Genomic DNA, 12,867 nt, shown 5'->3' with positions numbered 1-12,867 from the left:
CTTTTAGGACAAGTCTCTTACATTTCTTTCAGTTTCACCCTTTCATGCAGGGAGAATTCTTGCCTAACCTCTTTTATAGCCTTCCTTTGTTATATCATCCATATACAGTTATATGAAAAAGTTTGGGCACCCCTATTAATCTTAAGCTTAATGTTTTATAAAAATTGGTGTTTTTGCAACAGCTATTTCAGTTTGATATATGTAATAACTGTTGGACACAGTAATGTTTCTGCCTTGAAATGAGGTTTATTGTACTAACAGAAAATGTGCAATCTGCATTCAAACAAATTTGACAGGTGCATAAGTATGGGCACCCTTATCATTTTCTTGTTTTAAATACTCCTACCTACTTTTTACTGACTTACTAAAGCACTTTTTTTGTTTTTGTAACCTCATTGAGCTTTGAACTTCATAGCCAGGTGTATGCAATCATGAGAAAAGCTACTTAAAGTGGCCACTTGCAAGTTGTTCTCCTGTTTGAATCTCCTCTGAAGAGTGGCATCATGAGCTCCTCAAAACAACTGTCAAATGATCTGAAAACAAAGATTATTCAACATAGTTGTTCAGGGGAAGGATACAAAAAGCTGTCTCAGAGATTTAACCTGTCAGTTTCCACTGTGAGGAACATAATAAGGAAATGGAAGAACACAGGGACAGTTCTTGTTCAGGCCAGAAGTGGCAGGCCAAGAAAAACATCAGAAAGGCAGAGAAGAAGAATGGTGAGATCAGTCAAGGACAATCCTCAGACCACCTCCAGAGAGCTGCAGCATCAACTTGCTGCAGATGGTGTCACTGTGCATCGGTCAACTATACAACGCACTTTGCACAAGGAGAAGCTGTATGGGAGAGTGATGCGAAAGAAGCCGTTTCTGCAAGCACGCCACAAACAGAGTCGGCTGAGGTATGCAAAAGCACATTTGGAGAAGCCAATTTCTTTTTGGAAGAAGGTCCTGTGGACTGATGAAACCAAGATTGAGTTGTTTGGTCATACAAAAAGGCGTTATGCATGGCGGCAAAAAACACAGCATTCCAAGAAAAACACTTGCTATCCACAGTAAAATTTGGTGGAGGTTCCATCATGCTTTGGGGCTGTGTGGCCAATGCCGGCGCCGGGAATCTTGTTAAAGTTGAGGGACGCATGGATTCCACTCAGTATCAGCAGATTCTTGACAATAATGTTCAAGAATCAGTGATAAAGTTGAAGTTACACAGGGGATGGATCTTTCAGCAAGACAATGATCCAAAACACCGCTCCAAATCTACTCAGGCATTCATGCAGAGGAACAATTACAATGTTCTGGAATGGCCATCCCAGTCCCCAGACCTGAATATCATTGAACATCTGTGGGATCATTTGAAGATGGCTGTCCATGCTCGGCGACCATCAAACTTAACTGAACTGGTATTGTTTTGTAAAGAGGAATGGTCAAAAATACCTTCATCCGGGATCCAGGAACTCATTAAAAGCTACAGGAAGCGACTAGAGGCTGTTATTTTTGCAAAAGGAGGATCTACTAAATATTAATGTCACTTTTCTGGTGAGGTGCCCATACTTATGCACCTGTCAAATTTTGTTTGAATGCAGATTGCACATTTTCTGTTAGTACAATAAACCTCTTTTCAAGGCAGAAACATTACTGTGTCCAACAGTTATTACATACAGTTATATGAAAAAGTTTGGGCACCCCTATTAATCTTAAGCTTAATGTTTTATAAAAATTGGTGTTTTTGCAACAGCTATTTCAGTTTGGTATATGTATTAACTGTTGGACACAGTAATGTTTCTGCCTTGAAATGAGGTTTATTGTACTAACAGAAAATGTGCAATCTGCATTCAAACAAAATTTGACAGGTGCATAAGTATGGGCACCTCACCAGAAAAGTGACATTAATATTTAGTAGATTCCAGTTCATTTAAGTTTGATGGTCGCCAAGCATGGACAGCCCTCTTCAAATGATCCCACAGATGTTCAATGATATTCAGGTCTGGGGACTGGGATGGCCATTCCAGAACATTGTAATTGTTCCTCTGCATGAATGCCTGAGTAGATTTGGAGTGGTGTTTTGGATCATTGTCTTGCTGAAAGATCCATCCCCTGTGTAACTTCAACTTTATCACTGATTCTTGAACATTATTGTCAAGAATCTGCTGATACTGAGTGGAATCCATGCGTCCCTCAACTTTAACAAGATTCCCGGCGCCGGCATTGGCCACACAACCCCAAAGCATGATGGAACCTCCACCAAATTTTACTGTGGGTAGCAAGTGTTTTTCTTGGAATGCTGTGTTTTTTTGCCCCCATGCATAACGCCTTTTTGTATGACCAAACAACTCAATCTTGGTTTCATCAGTCCACAGGACCTTCTTCCAAAAAGAAATTGGCTTCTCCAAATGTGCTTTTGCATACCTCAGCTGACTCTGTTTGTGGCGTGCTTGCAGAAACGTCTTCTTTCGCATCACTCTCCCATACAGCTTCTCCTTGTGCAAAGTGCGTTGTATAGTTGACCGATGCACAGTGACACCATCTGCAGCAAGTTGATGATGCAGCTCTCTGGAGGTGGTCTGAGGATTGTCCTTGACTGATCTCACCATTCTTCTTCTCTGCCTTTCTGATGTTTTTCTTGGCCTGCCACTTCTGGCCTTAACAAGAACTGTCCCTGTGTTCTTCCATTTCCTTACTATGTTCCTCACAGTGGAAACTGACAGGTTAAATCTCTGAGACAGCTTTTTGTATCCTTCCCCTGAACAACTATGTTGAATAATCTTTGTTTTCAGATCATTTGACAGTTGTTTTGAGGAGCCCATGATGCCACTCTTCAGAGGAGATTCAAACAGGAGAACAACTTGCAAGTGGCCACTTTAAGTAGCTTTTCTCATGATTGCATACACCTGGCTATGAAGTTCAAAGCTCAATGAGGTTACAAAACCCAAAAAAGTGCTTTAGTACGTCAGTAAAAAGTAGGTAGGAGTATTTAAAATAAGAAAATGATAAGGGTGCCCATACTTATGCACCTGTCAAATTTTGTTTGAATGCAGATTGCACATTTTCTATTAGTACAATAAACCTCATTTCAAGGCAGAAACATTACTGTGTCCAACAGTTATTACATATATCAAACTGAAATAGCTGTTGCAAAAACACCAATTTTTATAAAACATTAAGCTTAAGATTAATAGGGGTGCCCAAACTTTTTCATATAACTGTAGCCTGAGACACAAGTCAGTGGTTTCAGAGAAATTTGTATTTCCAAAACATTTTCCATATAAGTAAGTAATCTGCTCAAGAAACATCCAAGAGGGACACTGTTCAAGGTCATGTAAAGGATATCAGAGGGAGTGAACCCACATGTAGGACGCTTTGCATCCGACCAGACATTAATCCTGTGGAAAAATTGTGTGGTTTGATGTACTACGTATATTTGAGACGGTGTATGTGCTTCACTGATAGAGATTTATCCTATAGATCATAACACTGACTCCCATTGCTTAGCTTCGATTTCCTCAATATCTGCCTCCTATTTTTCTTTGATCAAAGTATCAAAGTGGATGTTTGACGCGCCCCCTGGGGCCGTAGGGTACTCAGTAGCCGGGCCGGTCGGTTCTATTGGGGTTATCACCGTGGCAGTGACCTGGTCCGTGGCTCAGGGCGGTCAATCAATGAAAGGCAATTGGGGAAATAAAGAAAAGGGGAATAAAGTTTGTGATGCCACCCGTGGTATATGGCTATAGGTGGCCGCCGCTGCTGTTCAGATCCTCTGGAGCTGATGGTGACGCAGCAGAGTTGGTTCAGCTCTCCACGGGCAGAGCTAAGCTCCAGAGCAGTATATAGGGCTTGATGAGGTAAATGTTGTTGGCAGGGACAGTGTAGTGCAGAGCCGGTGATGCAGCAATAAATCAAGGACACAGTGGGGTGCAGTCTTTGGGTTTTACTCACAGTTCTTAAGCAGTTCCAAGTTAATGCTGCATCTGGTTATAACCGCCCACATCGTCCTGTGTCCTCCAGGGAAGTGATCCAGCCAACTCTTAGATAACTTGGGTGTACTTGAACAGGACCCCTTTCTGTGTACCTCTCCAGGTTGTTTCCCTGCGCTGGCTCTCTCCCTCCTGCCCTGCCCCTCACACACAGTGTCCCGAGCCAGTGGCCGCGGGCCTTGTTGGACGACGTCCTGTCTGTCCCCTTTGTCCTATAAGGCCACCTTTTCAGCGATTGTGTGTGGATTTTAGCTACAGCATGTGAAGATACCACAACCTCTGGTTTGTTAGCTGAGTCTGGCAGTCCTCCACTAGTCTGGGGCCGGCCCCGTACCTGATCCCTTCACGGTCAGCATGAACTCGGGCACACAGGTGGACTCCACACTTCCCGTACCCCTAGGATTCTTACTCTCTCTGGAGCCCTCCTCACTGCTCCGGTGTTCTCTCCTCACTCTGCTACTGGGCCTCCCGGACTGGGCCCTACTCCTCCACGGTCCTCACTTACTGAACTCTTGCTCCTAGGACCCTTCTAGATGTTTCTACCCTTCCTTTTATACTTTTCCTTCAGTGCTCCCCTAAACTATTTCCTCCACCCTCCTCCTCTACTTAGTTCCACCCTCTAAACAGGGACCGGGTCTGTGGTCTCCCTTAGGAGCTATCTGGACCCTCCCTCAGGAGTGGTGTAGTGTTGGATGTGAGTATGTGGGTCCCGGGTAGTGTTCCCTCCTTACCTGAGAGTGGAGTACCTGGATGAGATGCAGTACCTCTGTGGCAACTGGACCCTCAGGGGCGCCACATGTTCTCCAAGATATTCAGACAATAAAAGATTATGCAACATTGAGATGGTTCCTGGGGTGCCTTCCTTCCAGTAATACTAGTGAACACAATATTATTTTGTATCTTTATTTTGGTCTTATTGTTTCACTAGTTCCAACTAAGTAACAATTGAAGGTATTACTGAAATACTTTGTGTTGTAATTAGTGTTGAGCGATACCTTCCGATATCGGGAAATATCGGATCGGATTGGATCGGACCGATACCGAAAAAGTATCGGATATCGCCGATTCCGATACCGGAAACCAATGCAAGTCAATGGGACAGAAATATCGGAATGAAAATAAACCCTTTCTTTCCTTGTAGGTTAATTCTACATGAAGGAAAACTACTAAGAATAATGTAGAATGTATTGGGGGAGGTGGGGGAGACAATAAAGGCATAGAGGTTTAGCCCAATCAAATGGAATAGCAGGAATTAATATTTTTTTAAGACGTTCTGAGTTACGGAAATATTGACTATGTTAAGAATTTTTATATTTTGTCAGACATTTATGTTTCACTACTTCCATGCTCTTCACCTTCTTTTTTACTTCTCCCACACTTTCTCCTTCATCATCCTCAGCATCTTTTTCATCCTCTTCTTCTTCACCTTCTTCATCTTCTTCTTCTTCACCTTCTTCGTATTATTCTTTTTTTTTACATTCTTCATCTTCTACTTCTTCATCTTCTTCATATTCTTCTTCTTCATCATATTCTTATTTGTGACAGGCATTCCTGTAGTTGTTATCTATAAAAGGTTGGACATTACACCTTTCGTTCTGCCCGTCACAAAAGATTTACAACAGGATTTGTCCGCGTTCAGTTTGGCCTGCAGCAGCAGGTCTTTTCCAGGGGCACCACGAGGAGGAACGGACTCACCCCCATACACTGCTTAGTCATCTTCTGCTTATAATTTAGATATTATCTTTTGCTCTGATTTTTAGTCTTATGCTTAATGTTCTTCCGCTTTTTGTTCTGCAGCTTCTTGTATTTCTGCTTCTTGGTTTTCTGTCTCTTGTTCTTCTGTATCTTGGTGCTTGTCTTCTCTTCTTTGTCCTCTTGGTCAACTTCTTCAGGGTCATCTTCTTGGTCTTCTTCGGGGTGGTCTTCAGGGTCGTCGTCTTCGGGGGTCCTCGTCTTCGGGGTCCTCGTCTTCTTCGGGTTGGTCTTCTGGGTCCTCGTCTTCGGGGTCCTCGTCTTCTTCGGGGTGGTCTTCAGGGTCCTCGTCTTCTTCGGGGTGGTCTTCAGGGTCCTCGTCTTCTTCGGGGTGGTCTTCAGGGTCCTCGTCTTCAGGGTCGTTGTCTTCGGGGTCCTCGTCTTCTTAGGGTTGGTCTTCAGGGTCCTCGTCTTCAGGGTCCTCGTCAGGGAGATCCAGAGTGATTTCCAAGAACCATTTCAAAAAGCTTGAACTTGGAAATGTAGCAGAAGGTACAAGAAAGCTGAGGAACTACCGAGGACCAGCTGACGGTACTGGAACCCGGATGGATAGCAGAAGGTACAAGAGCCAATGGAACTGCCGAAGACCAGCTGACGGTACTGGAACTCGGTTACTAAGCAGGAGGTACCTGTGCCAGAAAGCACTACCAAGGACCAGCAGACGTTGGTGGAACTTGGATACCGAGAAGGAGGCACCTAATCCAAAGGCACTGCCGAGAACCAGCAGACGGTACTGGAACCCGGATGGGTAGCAGAAGGTACCCATGTAAAAAAAAGTTCAAGGCCGCGAGCCAGCCGCAGTTACCAAAACCCACAGTCCTACAGGGGGTGCTTGTCCTATAGGCACTATGGAACCAGCCTTCATTGTGTAACGGGTCCGGGAGGCGGACTGTAACGGGTCCGGGAGGCGGAACCTCTGAGCTACTATACAAGGGGGCGGCCCTTGTAAGGGAGCGGGTGGCAGTCTCTGGGTGAACGGACAGGGAGTTACGGCAAGTGATCAGGGCAGTCTCTGGGTAAGGGGTAGGTACGACCTGTGATGGCAGAGCCTCCGGGTAGGCTAGCAGGCAGGTGGTAGATGTGTGCTCCCAGGTGAGCAAGCGAGAGTCTCTGGAATAGCAGGTGGTCACGGCACGTGACGGCGGAACCTCCGGGCTGGCAGGCAGGTAGGTAACGGAGAAGCGCTCCCAGGTGAGCGGGCAAGAGTCTCTGAAATAGCTGATGGTCACCGCACGTGACAACGGGACCTCCGGGCTGGCAAGCAGGCAGGTAACGGAGATGCGCTCCCAGGTGAGCGGGCAAGAGTCTGGAGTAGCTGGTGATCACAGCACGTGACAACGGAGCCTCCGGGCTGGCAAGCAGGCAGATAACGGAGAAGCGCTCCCAGGTGAGCGGGCAAGCTGGTCCATAGACAGACTGACCGGAGTAGTAAGGCAGACCGTCGGACCTCAGGCAAGCAGGCAGGTAGCTGATATGCGCTCCCAGGTGAGCGGGCAGGCTGGTCCTTTAGACAGACTGACAGGAGTAGTAAGGCAGACCGTCGGACCTCAGACTGGCAGACAGGTAACAAGTATTCAGGCAGGAATCAGGCAGGTAACTGGCAGGTACTGGCAGGTAACTAGCAGGAAACTGGCAGGAAACTGGCAGGTAACTGGCAACGGGACCTGAGGGCTGAAGCACAGGTGAGACACAGGTGCAAACAACATTGCTCGGGCACCTCCATTTTGGAGGAGGTGCCTTATATATGATGAAGTCCTCCGGCCATTGGCCGGGGACTCCTTAGGACGGCGCGCGCGGCCCCTTTAAGAGGAGGGGAGCGCGCGCGCGCGCGCCCTAAGCACAGGGGCCGGGAAGGAGCGCGCGCTGAGAGCAGAGCGGGAGGAGGACGCCGGGAAGGAGCGCGCGCTGACAGCAGAGCGGGGAGAGGACGCCGGGCACGGAGCAGAGCGGTGAGGGGAGCAGCGTCCCTGCCTAGCAGAGGGCAGGGACGCCAGCGCTACACATTGCCAGATCCCGCAGCCCACATAGGAGTCACCTAAACTGCAGGCACCATAGAGTCGGCTAACCCGACCGCAACACGACAGGACAACGCATTGGAGGCAAAGTGACGTTGACACTACCCGGAAACAGCTGGCGTGCTGGAACCAGGCTGGGCAGGAGGGAGTACCCATGCCAAAGACACTGCCGAGAACCAGCTGACGGTACTGGAACCCGGATGGGTAGTAGAAGGTACAAGAGCAAATGGAACTACCGAGGACCAGCTGACGGTACTGGAACCCGGATGGGTAGCAGAAGGTACAAGAGCCAATGGAACTGCCGAAGACCAGCTGACGGTACTGGAACTCGGTTACTAAGCAGGAGGTACCTGTGCCAGAAAGCACTACCAAGGACCAGCAGACGTTGGTGGAACTTGGATACCGAGAAGGAGGCACCTAATCCAAAGGCACTGCCGAGAACCAGCTGACGGTACTGGAACCCGGATGGGTAGCAGAAGGTACCCATGTAAAAAAAAGTTCAAGGCCGCGAGCCGGCCGCAGTTACCAAAACCAACAGTCCTACAGGGGGTGCTTGTCCTATTGGCACTATGGAACCAGCCTTCATTGCCAGATCCCGCAGCCCACATAGGAGTCACCTAAACTGCAGGCACCATAGAGTCGGCTAACCCGACCGCAACACAACAGGACAATGCATTGGAGGCAAAGTGACGTTGACACTACCCGGAAACAGCTGGCGTGCTGGAACCAGGCTGGGCAGGAGGGAGTACCCGTGCCAAAGACACTGCTGAGAACCAGCTGACGGTACTGGAACCCGGATGGGTAGTAGAAGGTACAAGAGCAAATGGAACTACCGAGGACCAGCTGACTGTACTGGAACCCGGATGGGTAGCAGAAGGTACAAGAGCCAATGGAACTGCCGAAGACCAGCTGACGGTACTGGAACTCGGTTACTAAGCAGGAGGTACCTGTGCCAGAAAGCACTACCAAGGACCAGCAGACGTTGGTGGAACTTGGATACCGAGAAGGAGGCACCTAATCCAAAGGCACTGCCGAGAACCAGCTGACGGTACTGGAACCCGGATGGGTAGCAGAAGGTACCCATGTAAAAAAAAGTTCAAGGCCGCGAGCCGGCCGCAGTTACCAAAACCAACAGTCCTACAGGGGGTGCTTGTCCTATTGGCACTATGGAACCAGCCTTCATTGCCTGATGCCGCAGCCCACATAGGAGTCACCTAAACTGCAGGCACCATAGAGTCGGCTAACCCGACCGCAACACGACAGGACAACGCATTGGAGGCAAAGTGACGTTGACACTACCCGGAAACAGCTGGCGTGCTGGAACCAGGCTGGGCAGGAGGGAGTACCCGTGCCAAAGTCACTGCCGAGAACCAGCTGACGGTACTGGAACCCGGATGGGTAGTAGAAGGTACAAGAGCAAATGGAACTACCGAGGACCAGCTGACGGTACTGGAACCCGGATGGGTAGCAGAAGGTACAAGAGCCAATGGAACTGCCGAAGACCAGCTGACGGTACTGGAACTCGGTTACTAAGCAGGAGGTACCTGTTCCAGAAAGCACTACCAAGAACCAGCAGACGTTGGTGGAACTTGGATACCGAGAAGGAGGCACCTAATCCAAAGGCACTGCCGAGAACCAGCTGACGGTACTGGAACCCGGATAGGTAGTAGAAGGTACAAGAGCAAATGGAACTACCGAGAACCAGCTGGCGGTGCTGGAACCCAGGGTAAATACTAAAAACAGAGTGGAGCCAGAGGTGTAATTGGAGCAAGTTTTAAATCAGTAGTACAGTGGATGTGGACAAAGCAGGAGAATTTGCCGGACACACAGCAGGGGAACAGCTGACGTTACTGAACCCCAATAACACTGGAGCAAGCGTTGACTGTGCAGACGGCACTTCTGAGCAGCAACTAGCGGTATTGGAGCCCAGGGTAAATACTAAAAACAGAGGAGCCAGAGGTGTAATTGGAGCAACTTTAAAATCAGTAGTAGTGAGAATGTGGACAGAGCAGGAGAAATTGCCGTCCGCACAGCAGGGGAACAGCTGACGTTACTGAACCCCAATAACACGGCAGCAAGTGTTGACTGTGCAGACGGCACTTCCGAGCACCAACTGGCGGTGTTGGAGCTCAGGGATAATACTGAAAACAGAGGAGCCAGAGGTGTAATTGGAGCAACTTTAAAATCTGTAGTAGTGAGAATGTGGACAAAGCAGGAGAAATTGCCGTCCGCACAGCAGGGGAACAGCTGACGTTACTGAACCCCAATGACATGGCAGCAAGTGTTGACTGTGCAGACGGCACTTCCGAGCGCCAACTGGCGGTGTTGGAGCTCAGGGATAATACTGAAAACAGAGGAGCCAGAGGTGTAATTGGAGCAACTTTAAAATCTGTAGTAGTGAGAATGTGGACAGAGCAGGAGAAATTGCCGTCCGCACAGCAGGGGAACAGCTGACGTTACTGAACCCCAATGACACGGCAGCAAGTGTTAACTGTGCAGACGGCACTTCCGAGCGCCAACTGGCGGTGTTGGAGCTCAGGGATTACAGTTCAGGTGGTAGAAACATGAACAGAACAGGAGACCTGGATACTTTTGCCAACAATTATTTATTCTGGAAGAGGACTGGAAAAATTCATGAGAGATCCAGGCCTTGTTCATTTTGAGAAAAGTAAGCCGGTCAACGTTATCGGAGGATAGTCGCATGCGACGGTCTGTTAGCACACCACCTGCGGCACTAAAGACGCGTTCCGATAATACACTAGCAGCAGGGCAAGCTAGCACCTCCAATGCATACTGACTTAGCTCTGGCCATGTATCTAGCTTACAGACCCAAAACTTGAAGGGAGAAGAGCCGTCTGGGAGTACACTAAGAGGGCAAGACATGTAGTCTGTCACCATCTGACGGAAACGTTGCCTCCTGCTGACTGGAGCCGTCTGTGATGGTGTAGACATTTGTCGCGGCGGGGACACAAAATTTTGCCACATTTCGGCCATACTGGTCTTGCCTTGTGCTGAGGCGCTGCTTCTGCTCCCTCTTTGTGCAGAGCTTCTCCACTGCCTCGACGCACTGAGCTGCTTTGTAAAGCACTAGCAGCACTGCTCTCGGTTGGAATGGAGAACATGATGGAATGCACCAGTGCGTCTTGGTACTCCCGCATTTTACGCTCCCGGTTCAACGGTGTTATGAGGCTTTGTAAGTTGTCCCGGTAGCGAGGATCTAGGAGGGTGGACACCCAATAATCAGCCGTGTTGAGAATGTGGGCGATGCGGCGGTCGTTTCTCAGGCACTGCAGCATGAAATCAACCATGTGCTGCAGACTGCCAACTGGCCAAGAAACGCTGTCCCCTGCTTAAGGCGTGATCTCTGCCTGCTCTGCATCACCCCACCCTCGCTCTAGATACTGACTACTAGAGCATTGTGTACTTCCCTCCTCTGGACAGATGTCTTCCTCATCCATTGACTCCTCCTCATCCTCCTCACAAAGTGTCCTCTGCCTAGGCCTTTGTGAGGAACCACGTTGCGCAGACTGTAGAGAAGCAGATGGCATTTGTGACTCCTCATCCTCCACCTCTTCCAAAACCTCGTCCCTTAGTGCTTGCAGTGTTTTTTCAAGCAGGCAGATAAAGGGGATAGTCATGCTGACTAGTGCATCATCTGCACTCGCCATCCGCGTGGAATAATCGAAGGCACGCAAAACGTGGCAAATGTCCTTCATAGAGGCCCACTCAGTGGTGGTGAAGTGTGAACGGCACGCACTGCGACTTGTTTGCGCCTGCTGCAGCTGGTACTCCATTACTGCTGCCTGCTGCTCACACAACCTCTCCAACATATGTAACGTTGAATTCCACCTGGTGGGTAGGTCACATATGATGCGATGTTCCGGAAGACGTAATCGGCGCTGCAGAGCTGCAATGCGTGATCTTGCATTGCTGGAACGCCGCAAGTGAGCGCACTCTATGCGGACCTTGTGAAGCAGTGCATCAAGATCCGGATAGTCCCTCAAAAAACTCTGCACGACCAAGTTGAGCACATGTGCCAGACATGGGATGTGAGTGAGGTTGCCTAGGCCCATAGCTGCCACCAGATTTCGGCCATTGTCACACACTACCATGCCTGGCTGGAGATTCGCTGGCACAAACCACACGTCGCTCTGCTGCTTGATGGCATTCCAGAGCTCCTGCGCTGTGTGGCTTCGATTCCCCAAAGAAATTTATTTTAATACGGCCTGTTGACGTTTGGCCACGGCTGTGCTCATATTGGTCACCATAACAGGAAACCGTTCACGGGTCGATGTGGAGGTAGACCGTGACGGCTCCTGCAGCGCTGATTCAGAGGAACTGGAGTATGAGGAGGAGTCAATGTGTACAGACTGGATTCCTGCAATCCTTGGAGTTGGCAGAACACGTACAGCGCCACTCTCAAGATCTGTACCCGGCTCCACAACATTTACCCAATGGGCAGTGAGGGAAAGGTATCGTCCCTGTCCATGCTTACTGGTCCACGCATCAGTGGTCAGGTGGACCTTGCTACTGACGGCGTTTTGTAGCGCATGTTTAATTTTTCCCTCCACATGATGTTGCAGGGCAGGGACGGCTTGCCTGCTGAAATAAAATCGGCTGGGCACGTTGTATTGTGGGACTGCCAATGCCATAAAGTTACGGAATGTGTCAGTCTCCACCAGCCTGAATGATAGCATTTCAAGGGCCAGTAGTTTAGCAATGCCAGCATTCAGAGCCTGTGCTCGGGGGTGGTTTGCCGAGAATGGGCGCCTTTTCTCCCATGCCTGTGCTAACGATGGCTGTAGACTGGCCTGGGAGTGTGAGGATGACTGGGAAAGTGGTGCTGTGGGTGGAATTACACTGTGTCTCTGTACAACAGTGCCAGAGATTCTTCCATGGCGATCCTGTGAGGAAGCCGAACCAGCTGTGTGTGAGCTGGAGGAAGAGGCTACAACACGAGCTGAAGAGGTGGTAGGTGGCGCTGTAGGTTGGCCTAGGTCTTCAGTGTGTTTTTGTAACTCCACCACGTGCTTGGTCCGCACATGTTTCCACATATTTGTGGTATTGAGGTTGCTGACACTTTTCCCTCTTTTCACCTTCTGATTACACAGCTTGCATTTGACAAAG

At 49.0% G+C, this 12,867-nt stretch overlaps 1 protein-coding gene across 1 annotated transcript in view; it reads left to right on the top strand.

Annotated features, from left to right (window-relative positions):
• SLC28A3 (solute carrier family 28 member 3) overlaps positions 1–12,867 on the top strand; it is a 136,570-nt gene that overhangs the window by 69,914 nt on the left and 53,789 nt on the right. The gene's annotated exons all lie outside the window — the stretch shown is intronic.

The sequence above is a fragment of the Phyllobates terribilis genome, unplaced genomic scaffold, assembly GCF_046119375.1.
Source record: "Phyllobates terribilis strain yellow unplaced genomic scaffold, ASM4611937v1 Scaffold_1__5_contigs__length_1240528914, whole genome shotgun sequence".
NCBI lineage: Eukaryota > Metazoa > Chordata > Amphibia > Anura > Dendrobatidae > Phyllobates > Phyllobates terribilis.
The sequence above is the reverse complement of the archived record's forward strand: the minus strand, read 5'-3'. Positions and strand labels throughout refer to the sequence as shown.